Here is a 19,924-nt window from a genome sequence, read left to right as displayed (position 1 = left end):
AATTTACTGTGTTTTCAGAGGAGGAGATTCAGTGCTACATGCTGTCTTTAGGGTAGGAATTTTTGTGTTTATCTGCACACTCACTGCCAAGGCAGATAAGAGAGTTTATTCTCTACATTATCATTATTTTTCTTCTTCCTAGGAGCCAGACTGACTTTAAAAAGAGAGGTAAATATTTGAGCTCGTTGTGCAGACCTAATGTGAGGCTCTGGATCTTTTTATACTTATTTATATCCACTAAAATAATCAGCTTGAAGAGGCTTTTTCAGCTTCTTGGGCTAAAACCTTCCCTTTCCCTAATCTTTGCTTGCTCTGTTCATTATTCCGTGCTAGACTCTTCCCTCCCCTGATTGCATGTTATCACCTTCAATGGAACAGCTGTGTCATTGCTAAAGGGTGTTAATCTTCCCCTACCTAACACCTTATTGACAGCCAGAGTCACGGAGGCCCCCAGTCTTTTCTGACTTCGGTGACTTCTCAAAACAATCCCTATTTTTTAGCCTTTTTTTTTTTTTTTTTTTCATTTTGTGCCAGTCCCATCGCAGTCTGATCTGGAGAGGTATCCACAGCCTGGCACAGCCCCTCCTGGGCTGCTGCAGCCAGGCTTGGAATGTTCTGCCTTTATCAGTTCTAGTGATTATAACCAGGAGAATATTCCCTAACAATGTCAAGGGACAATAAGCCCCAGCTAATCAATAAGCACAATACCTATGGCACATGGGAGCCCAGAATAGAAGCTGCTCCAGCAGGTGGGACAGCTGGCTGGAATTTTGATTTCCTGGTTGTGAAAGGCACCATGGCTTTCAGCGAGACAAGAGCAGCACTGACAGTGACAGATCCCCCGTTACATTGTGCCACCAAAGAGAACGAGGCACGTCAGCGGATACAGTTCATTTTTCCTGAGAGTTTTGTAATGGGTTGGAATGAGTCTAGAATTTCATTTTTTCTGAATTCCCTTTGTTTGCCAGCATTCTGGACTGCCCTGCAGTTTCCAAGGTCATCTTGACTTTTTGGAGGTCTGGAGTGCTGCCTTGACTCTAGAAAGATCCAGGGCAAATTTGTGTGCTGAGCTGATGCCTTAAAACAGCTCTGCCTTAAAACAGCCAGCACAGCAGTGGGCACCCCGGTCGGGATTTCTGCCATCCCATGAATGCTGGGTCCAAGGGGATCTTTTCCAGAGAGTGCAGTGGAGGAGAAATAGGAAGCACACTGCTTTTTGGTCTTTATGCTCCCTGACAGTTAAATAAATGCAGATATTCAGATTTATCCCACCCGGGGCTCCAACACAGCCCCGAGGTGCTGAAGTTGGGAACAAATTGCCTTTTCCTCTAAAGTCAGTGGAAAGAGATTGAAATCCCTGAGCCCACTGGTGTTACTTCATAGAGGTCTCCCCGTGAGTGATGCAGGAAACCTCAAGCAGCGGTTCCTAATAGGAGAGATGAAGCAGTTAATCACCACCAGTTGTCCTGGTCTCCTCTTGGAGCCACTGTAGCAGAGCTGTGGCCACCAGAACTGGGACCTGAGCTTCCCACTGCTGATATAACCTCAATTTCCCACCGAGCCTGAGCATTTCTGACAGCAGAAAGCATTTACCAGTGGACTGCTGAGCAGATCAAGATGGATACTGTTCTCTTGTTGTTTGGATTAGGAGGTAGGTCCAGAAAAGGGAGACAAATGGGGTCATAAAAGAAATGTAGCATTTATTTTGCGAAGCAATTTACTCATCCTACCTCTCCAGTATTTAAAAAGGCAGCTGGGTGCAGGGGTTTGGCTACAGAACTGAGAACTGGGAGTGTAAGGGCTTTTGCAGGACTTGAACTGATGACCTGGTTTTAATCCCAGTGTAACTAGAGTTACTAATTGACTATGGTCATTAAATTTATTAGACTGGTCAAGCCCAGGGCAATACTAATAGACAATGTGTACCCAGAACAGCTTTACCTCCCAGCCCATGTACAAGCACTCACCTCATGAGGTTATACCCTAATGTGAAGATACATGTGCTGGCTATGACTGTCAGCTGACCCTCACAGATAGTGTGTTCCTGTTCAGATACCGGGAAAATATGGGTTATTTTGCCACCAGCTGATTCCTTATCAATAAGTGATGCAGCAGAAAACAGACATGCTGAGAGGCTGCTGTCACATGGAGTGGCACCGCACGCGGGATAATAACCCGGGCTTGAACATCAGAGCAGAACATGCCAGACACCCAATTGTTTTTCTCTTTTCTTTAGCTTTGCTTTTCACACTACACACGAATAACCTGCTCATCTCAACAGCCTGAGCTGAGTCACCACGTGAGCCTGGGGAGCTGAGCTGCCTGCCCGGCACAGCCGCAGGACTGGGGCTTCAGTCAATGCTCGCTGCCCGGGTGCAGTGGTTTGATACAGTCATAGGTTACAAATGATTCTTTTCCCCTTCTCACGAGAAGGAAACCCATCAAGAACTGGATGAATATTTGATCTAACGTAAAATGCACTCAGCCTGATGATAGGTTTGCTTCGGGATGTCGGCTTTGTTCGCTCTGACCAAACTCTGTGCCCAGAGCTCCCAACCAGGCAGCCAAGAGAACTCTAAATGTTATTTAAAGAATTGGTAAGGTCAGGGTGGCCTGAGCCTCTCAGGGCTGAATTAATCTCCTTGGCACAGCAGCCCACACTCGCTCAGCACTTGCTCTACAGGTCCATTTGTGTAGAGCAATGCCATCCAGTGGCTGCTCAGATCCATCACAAAGCCAATGGCTCCTTCCCGAGGAACATTCCACAAGCTGAAATGTTTCTGTTCTTGTTCCCAGCTCAGGCACTTCACATTAAAAGACTCTGAAGACTGTGACAGAGGCCAGCTCAATTGCTTCCAGCTTTTTTGGCTTTTTGCATGTAAAATCCAGTTATGTTTTAAGTATGTTTTAAGCCACTTGAAAATGTTTAATAAATATTTTGGGGGAAATAATATTTTATATATGTAATCTAAGTACACAAATTTATCATCAGGCCTGGATTTCAGTGTGGGGAGTGGTTACGTGGAGTCATGTAGAAAATTATGCTGATTTTTGAAACAAAAATGCAGTCTATGAAGGAAACTCTCTCTATCCCAAACCCAGGAGATACTGAGTCACTCAGTGGGACGTTTTTCCTTGAGGAAAATTCCCAAGGGGAAGGATGAGCAAGGGCTGGCCTGTGCAGTCCCTTTGTCCATCAGTGTCAAATTTTAAAGAGCAATACTCTCAGGTACATGGTGTGACTCTTGGGGATGGTCCTGTGCAGGGCCAGAAGTTGGATTTGATGATCCTTGTGGGTCCCTTCCAGCTCAGCACATTCTGTGATTCTGTGACTGTTGCCAGGCTGGACATGTTGGGGGGCAGAGGGTGCCTTAGACCTGCTTTTGCCATCTCCCGAGGACACACCATTGCACAGTGGCACAGGCCAACCCCCCCTAGTGACTAAATTCAGATGTCAATATTTTTGCCTGTTGTGCTCCCCAGGTCAGCTGTAATTGCAAGGCCGGGGATGTGGGTGATGCACCCCAAACACCGCGACTTGTGAGACACGGCACGTCCCCAGAGCATCCCGGAGTGGCTCTGGCCGTGCCAAAGGGAGCAAACCCGGTCCCTCCGAGGGGCAGCCCTGGCAGCTGGATGGATGTACCCGGTGGGTCTGACCCTCCGTTTGGCTCAGGCCCTTTCCCGCTGCTGCTGAGCCGCCAGCCGGGGCTGTTCCTGCTGCTGTTCCGGCGGCTCCTGCTCCGCCGTACAAATTCCAATCAGGCGCAACAAAGCCCACCGGGTGCTGCTGACAACAGGTGTCTCATTAAACATCTCTCAACCTTACAGGCATTCGCATTGACAAGAACCAAACTCACACTCAATCACAGCTTAATCACAGCCAAACTCTATTAACAAGTCATACTAATTACCAACTTCTAACAATTTCTCAGGTTCAGAGGCAAAATATCCTTTCTTTATAGATGAAAACAGACTTGTGATACTCCAGCTCTGGCCATAATTAGGTCCTTTTAAACAAAACAAAACTAAAATAAAAATCCAGACGGATCTCTTTGTGATAGTGGTCCTGGAAGTACAGTTGTACAATGAGATGTTTTGTTTGTTTTAATTTGGTATCTGCTATGTTGCCCACAAGGGTCCAATTAGCTTGTTACAGATGCTTGTATCAGTTTTATCCACTTGTCTTTTTTTTTTGGTGATTTTTTTTTTTTTAAGAGGGGTAACTTGTAGCACAGATTGCTGGCCTGCAGGCATCCAGAGATCAACAACCAGCTTTCTGTGATACCAAGCCCCCTGTGAAACAGGCAGCCCTTACCCACAGCATTCATAATGCAAAGGGTAAAACGAACAGAGGGGAGGGAGGAGCTTGCGCTGGATTTTGGATTATTGTGGAATAACCTGGTGTGTGCAGAAGTGGCCTGAAGATGGCAATTCTGCCATGGCTAAGAATAACTCTGACAAACTTTAGTTTCTGGACTTTGGAAATGGAAATGCAGGTTTTATTTTTAATCACTCTGCAATAAAACAGAAAGCTCTTAAGATGTAGCTTTGAATTGTACATGTCACTATTTATTCCTGTCCCCTGGCATGCTCAGCACACGTGTAATTCCATGCTAACCTGGACATTTTCCTCCTTTGTGTGGCTGTATCGAGTGCCTGAGCACTTGAGAACTCACTTGTATAATCGATACACTTACAAAAGGGAACATATAAATAACGTGAAGAGTCTGACTTGAACTGACAGTGGGGGTATCGCAGCGAGGGCTAATGCCTCCTCCTTAACTCATGCTGCTGCTGGAGAGGAGAAATCCACACACAACAGACTGAGTTAAGGACTAACATGAGATTTCCCAGCATTTCCAAGCAACGTGGTTCAAGGCAGAAAGCCTCCTGATACCTGCAGTGCAAAATCCCGGAGCTAAGTTGTCTACCTGTTCTTGGATTTAGTTGCTGTTTGCTTTTCCTCTCCTTAATTTTAAAAGGGAATTAACATTTCTTCTAGAAGACTATGATGATGCAGCTCAGCAGAGACTCACCAACTCGAGGTTTAGCATCAGCAAGTATTTTTACCTCCAGCACAGGCAGTTTTGTTCCTTCAGCAAGGCATGGCAGGAGGAACACTGGATACTTGAAACTCCTGGGAGAAGACTGCGTTTCCTGGGGTAGGTTGGTGTGGTGTGGGATCCCAGTTTGTCTTGCTGTGAGGGTCTGTGGAGCTGCAGACACCCAAAAGCAGCTGCAGGAGGGAGCAGGGTGGCACCCAGCTATGGAGGGGAGTGGGGCAAACTCACCCACCTTCTCTCCCCACAGGTTCCATCCTTGGCTTTCCTGCAGTGTCAGAGACCAGCTGCAACCCCGGTGTGATGAAGAATGACACAATGGCTTAATGGTCACGTGGGATGGGGCAAATTGGTGCAAAAATTGTTACCTGGCAAAACCGGAGGGTTTAAGGTTCAGTGTTGAAAGCTTTGTCTTGCAAGGGTACAGCCCTCTCATCCTGACACTGCCATCCTTCTCTGTCCTGATGCTGCCTGGGTGCACTGAAGTGATGACCTGCCAGAGGATGGAGCACAGGAGACCATGGATCAGCACATTGTACAAAGCACAACACAAAGCAAAGCCTTTTCTGCAGCTTTCAAGCTGAAGATGGATCAGGCCAGTGTTTCCCTGCTTGCCAGTTTCCCACATGAGCTGGCAGTGGCTTCCCAAATGTGGTTCTGCAAGGAGATGTACCAGAGAAGGACAGGATAGAGGTAAGTAAAGCTGCAGGTGAGTAACAGGGAAATCCTGGTGAGGCAACACATGGGTGCACAGCAAGCCTTTCATCATTACTGCTGCAGCAGCAGTGGCACTGCAAAAGGTGGCACCTCTAATGGTGGAATCTCTGGTTTCAATGACCCTGAGTAAGTGTGCTTGGAGTGGCCACAGTGCCATGGACAACTGGCGTCTCCCACAGCAGAGAAGGTGAATTTCTGAGGCTCTGGAACAAGGATTAGAAGTCTCAGGGGTTTTTTGGTGAAAATGGTTGTTTTCAGTATAAGTTCTACTCCTGCTTGGGTAGAGGGAGGAAAAAAAAAGGTCTTTGTTGAGAGCCATAGTAAGGCAGGATGGGAGCTGAGATATCCATCTGCAATGGAACAACCATGGGAGCATTCATGTGGTGTTTCATCAGGGCAAAATGGGAGATTTTGTCTAACCATAGTCTCATTTCTCTTAAGAGGCTGTTTCAGACCAGAGTAGAGCATCCTTTTCTCTGGCTTTTGCCAGATGAAATTTGGAAGAAGAGGCTAGCAGGTGCTGGCAAAGGCTCCAGATTTTCATCCTGGATCCCAGTTCATCCAGTATATAAGCCCAGGGATGAAACATTCTGGCTCCTTTTGGGGAGCACAGCATGTGTGATCAGCGATGACCCTTCCTAATTCTTCCTGGTTTTCCTCTGGCATAGGAATTTCTTTCTTCTTCATGGATTTTTACTATCCCTGAAGTTAAAAAAAAAGATGTAAAAATTAAAGCTTTACTATTTTGCAGAGCCATCGCTTCTGATCAGAAACTGAAATCCTGCTTTGTGCTCCTTCAGTGTGGAAATCTGTCAGGTAAATAGAAATCACCTCGTAAAAGCCCTTAAACAGCTCTGGTTTATATTTTAATTGAGGAACAGAACATTTTAAGCACTTTTATTGGGTGGCGCCTGCTGAATGACAGATGTCTGCGGCGGAATAATGCTGAGCACACTTTCATAAAACAGAGCAATTCCTTGCTTAAAACATTTACAATTAAAGGCTTGATTGAATAACAATGAGTTCTGTGCATGGAGCTCATTTCTGCACTTGTTTGTGCACCTGAAGCAGGCTGTGATCATTCCGTAGGTTGGATACGAGGTGCCAGTTGCTTTGTTCAATGACCAAATAGTGCTCACGGGCACAGCTGGAAATGTGCCTTTGATTTTCCACCAGGATAGAGATAAGGTGCACTGTGCTGCACTGCCAGACTTGCTAACACCCTTATTTCAGCTGGTTTGGCTTTTTTTTTTTTTTTTTTAAGCTGCACGTTCGTAACTCTCCCAATTTGTCAAGAGCCAGAGATTTTAAAATGAACACTAATCCTTTGCAGCTGAGAAAGTCTTAACTAGCTTCTGCTTTACTTTTCCATCTACCTCCTGTGACCCCTATTACTGTAATACCTGAGAACATCACCTCTGGTCATGCACCGAGCCTTGCAGTATCTGAAGGAAGTTAGACTGGCATTAATATTATTTTCTCATGTTCTACTTGGAGAACTGAGGCACAGACAGCTCAAGTGACTCACCCACAGGTGTTCCTTGAAAAGGAGTCCCAGTGCTATAAGAACGTGGCCAATCTTTGACTGGTATTTAAAATTTAGCCTTATGGACGTAGAAACAGCTTTAAAACCCAAAACACCCAACAGCAAACCAGATGACACGGCACAAACCACAACCTTTTGCTCAAGCCAGCTGAGGGACTGAAGTGAGAAAGGATTTCGAGTTTCATCCCTGCTGAACTGAGATAGATTGTGTCTGAACTGACATCACTGCAGATTTGTGAAGGCTCAGAAAAATCCTAACGGCGAGAGCCTGAACTTGGGAAAAACAGGCACGCTTTTCTCAAAAGAAAAGATGAATCCACAGAGTAGATCTTGCCACAGCAGAAGGAACATGTGTCACGGGAACAGCAGAGGCAAAATGTGTCATGGGAAAATCTTGACGGATTCAGCCCAGGACGAGAATATGCAAATTGATACCAAATTAAATGCAATTGAGCAAGATAACACATATCCCAGCACAGAAGAAAACTCACAGCATACTTGCAAAAAAGATGGAACTTAAATCTAAGGGGGGGTCTGAGGATGTCTAAGCAGTCCCCAGTGACTACATTTTGGCAGGAATATGAAAACTTCCCCAAAAAAACATTGTGAAAGTTGTTGCAGGAATCAAACAAGGAGTAACTGAAGTGCAAGAGTCCCTTACAGAACTCAGTGGAAGAGGTGTAACCCACCCTCCAACATAAAAACAAAGCACAGGTACTAAATAATAATATAGTTTGTCTGCTATTAAAAAGTCACCTTGTAGCTCACTTCTGGGATACTGTATATTTTTTCTTTCCTGGCCTCTCTGCTGATAGAGGGATTTTTAAGAGCTGCTACTTTCCAGCTCCAAAGTAGCTCAATTTTAGTTCCAGGGGAAACGAAACTCTCAACCAGCCTTATTTGTAAAATCTTTGAAGATGTGGGAATGTCCTCTGGTTGTAAGGAAAGGGAGTGTGATTCAGAGCCGGGTACAGATATATAAAAGGGTTCAATATTTAATTAAACATAATCTTCCTTGTGGCATGAGTGTCTGAGCTCTTTCAAGAATAAAAATCCTTGGTTTTTATTACACTGTTCTCCAATACGTGACAACACAAACCCCTTTGCAGGGCCGTGCTGGCCCAGCACCTGCCTTCACCGTGGCGGCATGGGCTGCCCTGCTGCCGCCAAGAGAACATTTTGGGAGCTAATAACTTCCTACTTTTACATGACAAATCCATCTCTCAGGGTTGTCAGATTGCTCTGACACGTCTCTCCGGTGCCTGGAAACTACCAACACACTCCCCATGCCACTGGGGTGAGGAACCCATGGTGCTGCACAACAGCTCAGGCTGCCCTTAGAAGCAAACAGACATTTTCAGCTACGTACAAAAACAGCATAGGAGGGGAAAAAAAATCATGTTTTGGGGTAGTTATTCTCTACAGAAAACAGGTGCCCTGATCCTGCACCCATGGCTGAGTTCAGCAGGAGCAAAGGAGTTATGCTGGAAGCTTGTGCTGACAGAGGCGCTGGGGATCTGGCTTGCAGACCTGCCTTTGCAAAGGGTCAAGACAATCTCACTTAGGGCACAACTCTGTTAGTTTTGTTCTCTTTTTTTTTTCTTTTTTTTTTAATATAAAAAAAAAAAGGAGAGCATTGGCTCTTTTCTGGAAATGATACTCTGCTCTGTGTGAGAAATGAGAGCAAGTCAGTCTAAAGGGAAAGGGTGCATTGCCTGAATAATACCAAGGTCTGCACTGTGTGGCCCAATTTTGTTTTTACATATGTAAGGTGACTTCTAAAAGCACAGTTTTATTTTACAAACCTCTCCTTCCATTGTTAACCATTCATAGCTGCCACCTACTTAACATAGCTTATTTTAATATTACATGGTATCTTATTTTTAAACCCATGTTCTCCTATATGCCATGTGTGTTAGCATGTTGGTTGCACAGTGTCTGAAAGCTGAAGATGAATTCAGATAGATTTCACAGAGCTCTTGCATTGTATTTCACAGAATATTCTGAGTTTGAAGGGACCCACAAGGATTATCGAGTCCAACTCTTACGTGAATGGCCTGTACAGGGATTGAACCTGCAATCTTGGTTTTATTAGCACCACGCACAATAATAAATACTAACAAAAAGAAATAATCTTTTTAGCAGAAAAAAGATAATTACTAAGCAGGATGCATACTGCTCTGAAAAGGATTTTTTAATGCTAAAGCCAGTCCCCATATGCCCCTTATTCAGTGGGATGTGTTCTTTCAGCCTTGATGGTGGGCTGGGAGGTGTCCTTGGCTGGGGCATTAGCATTCCTGGGAAGTGCCCCGCTGAGTAGGATGAGGGTTTTCAAGAAGAGGCAGCCAGGGCTTGAGTCAGAGCACAGCAGTGTCGGAGTGAATCTTCCGGGGATGCTGGGATGTGAAGCGCTCCTGGGTTTCTTCGACAACATCACGAGTCTTTGTGCCATATTCCCCAGCCTTTCTCCCAGACGTCTACCAGCTACACCCTTCCTCCCCGCCTGCAATTAGCACTTACAGTGTTGCAAAGGGAGATGAGATTCGCTCTCGCCGTCCTCCTTCAGAGCTCGCTCACACCTTCCCCACTGGGTGGGAACATGTGCTGTGGGTTAGGAAATATTCTCATAGTGGAATTACATTTGCAGCAATCCTACCCCCCGCCTCCTGTTTGCTGCTGACTATCAGACTCTGCTGCTTCTCGTGGTGTAGGAGCACGTGAGCACAAGAGCTCAGACACAGCATTTGGTTCAGCAAAGCCTCAAATCTCTGTGACTCTCTTCATTCCCCCTCACCCCCCCGTGAAATTGCATATGCACAAATTGGGCCCAGTTTGTTTCATGCAAGGTAACTGGAGCTGGATAAGTGCCTGCAATTTTGGAAGAGTGGGGTGAGGAGAGAAGTGGGAGTGTATGACCATTGACCTTAATTAGAGGAGATAAAAATGTCGAAACATGATTCCTAAGAAAACCAAGGAAGGCCTCTATTGTCGAGTGTTTCCACATGGATGCCACTGAGAAGAGGTCAAGTGCTTTCTATATTCTTTAAGTAAACAGCAGATTGTGAGTTCACAGTCTGGACTGGATTTGAGCAGCCTCTGTGTTCTGCAAGATCATAATTGAGTCTTATGTACTTAAGATTTGATATCCACTGACATTATTACTTGAGAGTGCCAGGAAATACAGCAGCGATTAAGAGTTATAAAGTTTACAAGTAAAACTATGCCTGATGTCACATATGGCTCACCCTGTACTAGAATCATCCTGCTCTAAAAAAGCAGCAATAAGGGATTCTTGTGAAAAAGAGTCTCTGCTGTTGGCTTTCTGTGATAAAGACATGTCTCCTCACATCTTCATTGTCACATAAAAAATGCACAAAGCCTGTAAAATTAAATCTGCTAAATGAGCAATGGGTTATATGTCAGGAATAGAGTGCTCTGAATCAGGCAGCTTATTTACATACTACTGGGAAGAATATCAAGCCAAGTTAAAATGTTATGCATAAAATTCTTCTGTTCTTTGCAGCTATCCAGACTGAAGGTTAAGGACACTGAATGTGGTGGGTTTGTCCCAAAACGAGCTCCATTTCCTTACCTGAAGGTGGGACGACACCGAAATCAGAATTTACAGCTGTATTTCATATCTGCAGGTTCAGCTCTGGTGTCACTGGCAGCAGTTATGGGATAACCAGGTAGCAGCTCTCGTCTCAGGTGCTCAGCATCTCTTCCATACCCTGGAGAGACCTGGCCCTTACTAAAGGTCTTGTTTACAGACAGGGAAACTGAGTCAAAGAGCATTGATCCAAGTCCACAGAAATCAGTGGCAGACCATCCAGAGCCCCAGCAGATCTAATAACTTCTCCAGCTATTACGAGCAGGAAGAAAGGGACGGAGTGTTGTTAGGGGCATAATTGGAAACAGATGGATCACTGGAAATTTTCTGTCCCTTCAGTGGACTTCACATGAGGATTTCAAATAGTTGGTACCCAAATTATTTAAGGTGTATATTGCTGGGAGGGGGGAATGAGCCATGCAACTTGGAAGCTCAGTCTCAAAGACTCCTTTTGGAAGTGAAACTGTAAAGCTTTATATGCACCTGAAGCAAAAAGTCTCTCTCTCTCTCTGCATCTGCCTGTGAAAAGGAAAAAAGAAAGAGCAGCCCATTTGTGGATGTTTTCTTGCCGTAATTCTGGATTTGAAATATCTGTCTTTGATTAAAGTGGGAAATGCAATTGCACAAGTCATTAATTATTACTGATAAACCGAAGTAGTGATGGAGCCAAATAAAAATCTCCTGCCACTACAGTGGATTTCTGATAAAAAGACAGACCTGGGCGCCTGCAGCCTATTTGCATTTCCCTTTTTTGGTGAAATATATGCCTGAACTTCTGGCTCTCCAAACCTCCCTTGTCCTCGGAGTACATGCTGTCTATAGGTATGGATCAAGAGACGTGAACTTTATCTACAGCGATGGCAAAAAGCAGCTTTCAGTGACTGTCACACGTGACCAGCCCCAATTATGGCTCCTTCCTCATGACATCAGTATGCAATGGAGGATCTCACTTTTTTTTTTGCCAGAGGCAAGTGAATACATTATCCAGCAGCGAGGCGTGGGGCAGGCGGCTGCGTAACTCTGGGGTGATTTGGATTCCACGCTCGCGTGGGGGTGTGAGCCAACCTCAGAAGTCATTTTCACTGATGCTGACACATAAGGCTTCCCTCAGAGACCTGTCTATCAAACTGCAACATGCTATGCAGAAAAATTAGATTACTCATGCTACAATAAAGAAGGAGAAGATGACAATGATGAAAAAAAAGGAAGGACTTATAAATATCACAGCTATTTATTAAATGAATAAAAATCCCGATGACGGGGAAAATATCCTAGAGACTTTTTTTTTTATTTGTTTTACCTCTTGCAACCCATTTCAAGGAGAGCTAGTTGGAAAGACCCTATTAATTCAGATAGTGCCTCTGGAAAAACCACCACTTCATCATGATTGTCACATTACTGTACTTGTGAAATATCATCTTAAATAGTCATTACGATTTTGCTGCTGGTTTTGCTGCAGTCAGCAGCAGGATTTCCTTTGGTTTTGGTAAGAGGAGGATCAGGTCCCTCTTTCTCTCTCTCTCTCTCTCTCTCTCTCTCTCTCTCTCTCTCTCTCTCTCTCTCTCTCTCTCTCTGAATTGCAAATGAGTTGTTCACGTGTCAGCTCAGTAACCAGGCAAAGTTCACGGTGCTCAGTTCAAAGCAATGAGATGAAGCTCAAGGCATTTCCCTCACAGTATTTGCCGAGTTCCTCAGGTCTACAAAAGTGTTAGAGTGGTTTAATACAAAATCCATAAGACAAACATTATGCAGCTATGTGTGAACCCCTGTCCAATAAAATCTATTTTTTTCTTTTTTTTTGAGAAAAATACAAAGTAAGTAAAATACTTAGTAAAGAAAAGAAAAGGCTACATGAAGCTTAGTAAAATCCTATAAATCAGGATGCTGGACAACTTCAGGAAGGGCAATTTAAAATAAATCTGCAGAAGAACACACACACAGGCACACAGTCCATAGCTGGAAATGGATCTGGACAAGTGCTGAGGTTTGGACATCCCAGACAGCACGGCAGGACTGGTTTTACAATATCAGATAATGGAAAGGTTTGGCCAAACACTGATTTTTCTTCTACAGTAATAACAAACCTGTACTGGGGCTTCTGCAGTATTTTCTCCTTGAGTTATTATTCCCCAGGAATGCTATTTAGGAAGGCTAATTGAGAGTTTCAGCTTCACCTGCCCTGAATCATCTTATGGCTGCATCACTCACAGCTGCGAATTCTGTTTTACCTATTATTATCATTTTTTAAGGAGCCAGTTGTTGTGTGTTGGCTTGAACTTGTGAACCAGCTCCAGCCATTTCCTAGTGGGTTTACTTTCTTTTCTTCAGTCTCTCTTCCAAATACTTCTTCCCAGAGATAAGTTTTGGTTCCCATCCAAACCCAAAGAGGAGAACCATAAGCTGTCCTGTGGTCCTGCCTCTTGCACAGCCTCAGTGGGGCTCGTGGCCTGTGGATCAGAGGAAAGAATAGATGCAGGTTTGCCTTTTCCTGCTGATTTTCCAATGGTGTGACACTCATCAATGGATCAACCCCACTGCAGCCTTCACTCTGCTGAGGAGTTTTTTGGGGCTTTGGCTTCTTAATATAGACAGGCAATTTCAGTGTGACCACACAGAGGGGAAGTACATGGAATTATAGGTCTCTTTAAAATTGTCAGGAGCAAATATGATCAGATCTGGTTCTTGATCTCATTACTGTCTAAAAGATTTGGCTGGCATTTTTAAATGCCATGATTTATGTTCCTCACCTTAACACGGCCCTCAGTGGTGTAAACCGAGTACCTCTATTATTCTCCAGGGCAACTCTAAAGAATCCAATTGGAGAATTTCCACAACACTGTGTCTATAAGAAAATATTAACATGGATTAAGACAAGTTGATAGATTTTAAACCAGGCTATGCAATGAGAACCAGCGAGAATAAATCAAATAACTTTGCCTAACTGCAGAAAGTGTTTGTAAAGCCCTGTAAGGTTTCCATTTCCTAAAGCCACCTGCCATCTCAAATGCCCCTAATCAGTCACAGATGCTGGATACCAACCTGCTAACCCTACGGCTTTGAGAGAAAATATTGCACTTTGTAAACTCATTCTTGGGTATTTCCTTAATTTTTCTTAAACTAAACTTTCATCCCTTATTTTCCACTTAAATGTAATGAGTTAAATCAACTCTGACATTTTGCCCTGCTTACCCTTACAGTTCTGTTTAGCTGCTTTCCTACCTACTTCTTGAAAAACCAGAAGACCTCAGGTTTGGGTTTTTTTGGGCCTTTTTTTGATCATTATAGTATTTTTTTTTCACTCCACATGTCATGATCGCCCCCCTTGGTGTTGAGCAGTCTTATTAAATACAGAATTTTGGCTGTTTGTCTAATCCACTGCTGATGGAAAAATGAGTGTTTTTCTGTTCTTATGTTTATCTCCATGATGATGTACCAAACACTGAGGTTTTCTGAAGTACTGTGGAAACATTTTTTAACTCCAAAAATAATTATATAAAAAAACCCCCAAAACCTGACCAATAAAAGTCTAATCTTGAAGAAATAAGAGGCATTTTAGAGGCTTCATCCAGCACACATTGGAATCAAAATATGGAATTTCACAGATTAGGGAAGGTACCAAAACAGGCCCTGGTGCCAAATAGCATTAGAGGCTGTTCACCTGTACTGGTACCTCAAGCAGAACGGGGGGTTGTCTTTATTCCACTTTAGCTCGTGAGGACAGGCTGGGAGTGGGACTTGTAGTGAAGGTAGGAAGCAGACTGGATTTTATTAGTCTTCCATCATCTTTAAGAGACCCCTAAACAGATCAGGTTTCAGCCTCTCCCTCCACTCCTGTGTCAACCGTTGGTTCTGTTTTTGCTGGAGGATAAGTTTCATTATATTAATAAGCAACACAAGTGGTTCCAATTGTGGAAGAACCACTCTGAGCTGTCAGAAATGATCAGAGGAGAAGTTTCAGCCTTTCCATGATCACAGCCTCTTCTTCTGGTGCCTCAACTCAGCACTTCCCCAATGCACTTCACATTTTTAGCAGCCATGACAACAATAAAAGGTACCTTTACATTTCAGCAAGGGTAGAGTATTTCAAGGAACTTTATTCCCTGTTCATGGCAGTACATCAGTGCTTGGAAACTAGACCCTAATGGGAATAATTGGGCTAACATCCAATCTACTGGCTGGGAGACTGGATCTGGACATGCACTTAAATGAAGCTATACATCTTCAGTCTCCTACTGCAGTCAAATTCCAAACACAAACATCTTTAATCATGCCACTAAACCAGTATGTTTGTATTTCTTATTACTGATGAAGAGATACTGAGAAAAACTCACAACAAAATTCTCCAAAAGTTGGATCCCTATCTGAAAGTGATCCATTAGTGTTTACCAGCACCAGCAGTAATGCTCAGGAATTGTCTCCCTCACATCATCGACTTGAAGGAAAGGATTTTAGGTAGACAAAGCAATTAAGAATTCCTACCAGGATGGAAATATTACTAGATTAATTGTGCAGACAGAAATACGAAGCACAGAAAGTTTTAAATTCATCTGAGTTCAACAAACCGGCCAGACAAGAGAGGAAGGGTCTGATGCTCAACTCCGTGCTCCAACCAGTGGCGGAAAAACAGGAACAGGAACACATCACTCCTCATGCTGAGCCACCTGAAGCTGCTGGGATTTGTGCAGGAGCACATCTCCACCAGCACCCACCCCCCAGGTTGCAGGACCGGGATTTCGATTCACGGATTTACCACCAAAGGACTGAGAATCACTTCCTCCTGACAGGTTCCCCCACCGCCTTGGGAGGAACTGAGAAAGGTTTAGTTTTCAAATTAGACTCACCCAGAACTAGTCACTGAAATGTCATCTGTATGATGGAACAAAAAAAAAAAAAAGGGGGGGACAGAAATGTGAAAGGAAATCTTTGTAGCCAGGACTACCTGACTCTCCCGCAGTAGGAGACGCAGGAATACTGTTTCATGTCATGGAGATGTAGTTAAAATGCAGACGGCATATCCTTGTTCTCAGAATCTGAGAGGTGTGGCTTGTGCATGTGGACAAGCCATCGTTCCTCCCTTTGATCTATCACTTGATGTAGAGGAAGGCTTTTATGTGTTAGTCCCATATAATGGATAATTTAGTCTGAAGCCATTATGAAAAGTATTACATTTTGGGTACATATGCTTCAATTATTCTTGAAAGTACACAGAAATATTTTCTGACATGCACACAGGTTTCAAGTAAAAAAATAAAAAAAGTCGAAACAAACCCAGAGTTTTTGTTTACCATCCAAGCAAATTTGTTCTTCTGAGGCAAGTTTACATGTATTTTAAATGAATTTTGCCATTTTGTGATTTTTTTTTAAGGTAGATGATAAACAATATATTTGAATATAATAGGGAAAATGTCAGAGCCATCATTCATTAAAATTACCAGTGGTCAAAGAATCATAGAATCATAGACTGGCTTGGGTTGGAAGAGACCTTAAAAATCATATAGTTCCAACCCCCTGCCAGGGACACCTTCCATTAGACCAAGTTGCTCCACGCCCTGTCCAACCTGCCTTGAACACTTCCAGAGATGAGGCATCCACAACTTCTCTGGACAACCTGTGCCAGTGCTTCACCACCCTCACAGGAAAGAATTTCTTAGTTATCTAACCTAATTCTGCCCTCTGGCATTTTAAAGCCATTCTCCAAACCTATCACCTTTTTACAAACAGAGTTGGACAGAGGAAGGCCTGACAGAGTTACCCATGATCTGCTGACATGAGACATTTTGACAGTGAGCAGAGCTGGAGTATCCCCTTCTCCCTTAGGAATAGTCTGTACTGGCAGGGCATTTTAAGAAGGGTTTTTGAAAGAGGAGGATCTCTGTGTTTGCTTTCTTCCCCAAACATGCTTGCAATGACAGATCCTGGAGATGGTGACAGCTGGACACCAGTCAGAGGTGAATGCTGACAGCAGTGTCACTGATGGCCTCCTGCAGGTCACTGTGCCTTTGTGCCTCAGTTTCCCCATTTCTAAATGAAGCATCCTCATAAAAGATTGGTTTTTCAATCAGGAAAATTATCTTAGCATTTAATTGGATTCCTTCTACTGAAGAAATGGTGCCTGTGGTCCTCACACAGTTAAAAGGATCAAGCCGAGTTGTGGGCTTGATCTCACACCAAGAGACTGTCTGGGTAGAAGTTGTGGCCATGTAAGATCTCTGAACTGATTGTCTAAACCTGGAGCTGTAGCATTGCTATTTCTAATTTAACTAGAGAGAGAATATTGTAGCTTGGAGGTCCTTGGAGCAGGGGACACTATAATGATACATGCCGCTGGTCACTTCATCCCTGCTGTCATCACTGGCCCTCTCACCTTCCCTGTCTGCTGTCCTGGAGGAGGTTGGACCCTGGGACCCACAAGGCTGTGACCAGAGACTCTTCCAAACCTGATCTCCTGAAGAGGACTGGAAGAGCTGAACAGACCTGTCTGCACCATCCAACCCTCACTGCCCCGGGCAGGGGTTGGTTACACAAGGCGGTTCAATCGAAGCTGTCAGCCCCAGGTGCTTCCTGAGGCCTGACTCTAATCTGTGCACTGCACAAGGAAGCCCTTTTCCACACATCACCTGAGCTGAGCCACATCTGCAGTGCCCAGGCTGAGCACTGACCCAGCCTGAAAAGCAGCCAAATGTACCCCAGATGAAAGGCCTCAAATGACAGGGTACAGAGTGCTGAGGCTTCTTCTGCAGACATCTTGCTGGTTGTTTTAAGGTCTTCTGCCTCTAAGTGGCACCATGCTGGGTGATTGAACACCTGCTAGAATCTGTTCTACCTTTTATTGTAATGATTTCTTACAGAGCTCTGACTTTCCAAACTCTGAACTTTCAAGAGTACTGCCTGAATGTCAGAGCCCTCTTGTCAGAGCCTTCTGGAGTGATGGGCCCAGAACTACAAAATCCCTTTGGAAAGCCACAGCTCTTAAACTATCACTGGGAAAGTCTGAACTTGAGTTTTTAGAGAAGGCTGTCACATCCCTGGGATGAGAGGGATTCAAAACACAGACAGGCAGAGCTTCTGCTGGTGTGAACTGCCAGAAGGTTACACTGAATTGTCCCTGTCCATGACTTGGTTTAGGGGTTTGTATTTGCTTAAAATAATTAGGGCCAGACTGTCTCATATGCAACATCTGCTCAGAAAGCAGGAAACAATTTGGGAGGAGGACAGAGGCTGTCCTGGAATGGATGTGTCCAACCTACACACACACAAACACACACACACACACACACACACACTCAGTCTGGGAGTCCTGAAACTGCTGGAGCAAACTGTACTCCTCAAACCAGGCATTCAGCAAGAGAAATGTTGTACTTTTTAAACCAGAGGAACATAATGCCCTCTCAGTGCCATAATGGGCTCATCATGCTAAAATATTCGGATATTCAACCATCTACCGTGAAATCTGCCTTTGCTTTGCTACCTTATGAAACTCACACATTTTGCAGAGTTTGAGGCTGTTTGCCCTCCTTCAAAATGCAGTGATATTGTCCTGCCCCTACCTCATAAAACACAATCCCCAGTCCAAACTGCACAGCTCACAGCAACAATGACCAAGAGGACTAGAAAAGAGTACACCAAAAGGAAAGTTTTTCTGTATTTGAGGGAAGGTTGTCAAGATAGTAATATAGTATAGTGAGTAGTGAACACTAGGAGATTTATGTGCCAATTCTGTGTATGATTTATTTAGATGAATTGCTCTGTATCAATATGTAAAAATCCAATAAATATAACTCCCTATACAAAGGGTTGTTCCAGTCCAATGTTACAGTGGAGAGTTTTGGCAGAAAGTCAGGATGTGCATTAAAAACACACTTTTTGAGAAGTCTAATAAATAAAAGCTCTGAAATATAGTTTCCCACTGAGAAAGGCATTTTAAATCATTTTGATAAAGAACTTAAATTAGGCCTTAAAAGGAGGGGGAAGCTAGGTCCCTGTAACTAATTATTTATAGCTATTTTGAATATAAGAGTCGAAGAAAGCTGGTCTCCATCCCCCATTTTCTACCACAATAAATGGGAAAGAAAAAGCCATTCTCTGCTCTCTCCTCCAACCAAATTAAAAGTGTTGAGGGGGGGAGAAACAGAATCAAAATGGGGAACATGCGCTTGAACAACAAACTTCAGAAGTCCTGAAAAAAATCCTACACATTTTCTGCCAAAATCAAAGATGTGAGCAGGAGATGAGCTTTCAGTTCTCCTCTACCTTACTCAAGAGAGCTAGGTTGTTAACTCACTGTAGCACCCCAAAGAGGGAATATACTGTATTTGTTAAACAGCAGCGGGAATGTTTTTAGAAGTGAGTAAACATCTGAATAGCTTCAGTCTTCCTGAAAGTCAAAGCAATTTAGAGGCTGCACAGCAGTTGAAACTGCTGGGGACTTCAGCTTCTAAGTCACTTTGGTGCTTCTGAGTATGTTACCCCAAAAGTGTAGCTGACATTCTGCATGTGTGGAGCACCCACGGGCCCTGCCCTGGAGGATTTATGGTTTGGGGACCTGCTACCACTCACAGCAAAACTAGTGGGGTTTGAAGAAGTGTTGGTGTGAGAGTGTCTGTGGCTGGATCCTGTGCTGGATCTCACTCCAAGCAAAGTGAGTCCAGTTTGTAAGGCAGGAGGCTCAGCATGGGATGGCTGAGGGATGAGAGACCCATGCTCAAAAGCACAGTGCCTGTGCTGAAGATTCCTGCTGTTATGGTTGTACATATCAGGCTTCCTACTGAGGTTACCGAGTTATTAATAATCTCTGACAGACATCCAGAATTCCCCTCCCTATTCTCAGCAGATGCTTCATCTCATACTCCTTTCTGCTGCCAGGCATGGGCATCTCTCTGCAGAAGGAGCCCTTCATTCTCTGCTCCATTGGGAATGCTTCCCTCTGAGCTTAAGCTCATCCCTCTCTTTAAATCTGACCTTCACACCTGTTTCATTGAAGGACTCAAT

At 44.1% G+C, this 19,924-nt stretch overlaps 1 long non-coding RNA gene across 1 annotated transcript; it reads left to right on the top strand.

Annotated features, from left to right (window-relative positions):
- Positions 1-5,102: 5,102 nt before the first annotated feature.
- LOC127475121 (uncharacterized) lies at positions 5,103-6,769 on the top strand. The gene is made up of 3 exons (XR_007906096.1): positions 5,103-5,165; positions 5,314-5,756; positions 6,532-6,769. It is a non-coding gene; the product is annotated as an uncharacterized LOC127475121 (long non-coding RNA).
- The last annotated feature ends 13,155 nt before the right edge of the window (positions 6,770-19,924 follow it).

This window comes from Manacus candei, unplaced genomic scaffold (genome assembly GCF_025592945.1).
Source record: "Manacus candei isolate 608988 ecotype Guabito, Panama unplaced genomic scaffold, ASM2559294v1 h1tg000046l, whole genome shotgun sequence".
NCBI classification, from domain to species: Eukaryota; Metazoa; Chordata; class Aves; order Passeriformes; family Pipridae; genus Manacus; species Manacus candei.
This window is presented reverse-complemented; position numbering and strand designations above follow the sequence as displayed.